This window comes from Aplysia californica, unplaced genomic scaffold (assembly GCF_000002075.1).
Source record: "Aplysia californica isolate F4 #8 unplaced genomic scaffold, AplCal3.0 scaffold00812, whole genome shotgun sequence".
Taxonomy (NCBI): domain Eukaryota; kingdom Metazoa; phylum Mollusca; class Gastropoda; order Aplysiida; family Aplysiidae; genus Aplysia; species Aplysia californica.
In genome coordinates, this window is record NW_004798082.1 from 244,303 (window position 1) to 245,608 (window position 1,306).

Here is a 1,306-nt window from a genome sequence, read left to right on the forward strand (position 1 = left end):
GAATGCTAAAAAGTATTAGTGTTTATGTATGCCTGTGTGCGTACGTGCGTGTGTGTGTGCGTGCGTGCGTGTGTGCGTGCGTACGTGCGTGTGAGCGTGTGAGTTTGTGCGTGTGTGTGTTTGTGTGTGAGGAAGAGAGGGCGGGGGGAGCGAAAATGTATTATTATGAACGTGCTATTGTTTATAAAATCTAAGAATGGAGTTTCCCTAAAAAAGTATACAAAAATAAACAAACAAAAAACATAGTAGAATGAGCGTAGCCGACGTATTATCTAGATGTCTATTTGTATATCTGCATAAAGGGCGTGAGCCGTTTCCATGACTATAAGGCGTTGTTCGTCTTCATACAAGGCGTTTTCCTACCGTGTTCAGGTTCGTAATAACCCTACTTTCCCAACTGACTGTGTTAACCAGAATGTTCTATCAGTCATTTTCTGAATTCTGTGGCGTGCACTACCACCCACAGTCGGAGACCAAGGCTGCTTATCACTGACTCACTGTAGCACCCAGAAATAAATGCTCATCTCTCTTGGCATACGGCATAAATAAATACAAATTTGATAGCGCTAAAAACCTCAGATGGCAGACTGGAGATCGGAGAGAGATATGGCAGACACAGTACATATTTTTTGGTAGTCAAGGCGCTCTTCCTCATTAGAATCCTATCCATTATTCAATAAAGTTGGCGGACATATTATTATTATCTCTCCCAGAAGTAGAGTGCGCAAAGGTCTTAACTGAACCCCTACTTATTATGTGTAACTGAGAAATAATCGTTTTATGCTTCGATCTTTTTGGGCTTTCGTAGCTGTTGGAATGTTGAGTAGGAACAAAGCGACTTTCAAGACCGAAGACAATGGCATTTATGTAGCGTATAAACAGCTTCACAGTAGGCTTGCGGAATATCGAAGTCAGTAATACTAGTTTATCTTGTCATTAAGACTTAAGACACGCTTCCATCCATTCTGCACCAAAACAACTGCTCGCTTGTTCCTGATAATGTGTAGCGTGTGTGGTCTTAAAAGTCCTAGGACGAAATTCCCAACTACTGCATGTGAGGTTTGTGTTTTGTTATCATTAACCTTTTTGCACTGGTCATTGTAAGATAGTATCATGTCTCGATGTAAATGCGTGTAGTTTAACCAGTATCAGTTATTTTAAGGTGAGGTAGTACAGTGTGACAATGAGGGCACGCTTTTGGGCTTTTGTGTGTGTGTGTGTGTGTGTGTGTGTTTGTGTGTGTGTGTGTGTGTGTGTATGTGCGCGCGTGAGTGTATGTGTTTGTGAGTGTGTGTTTGAGAGAGAG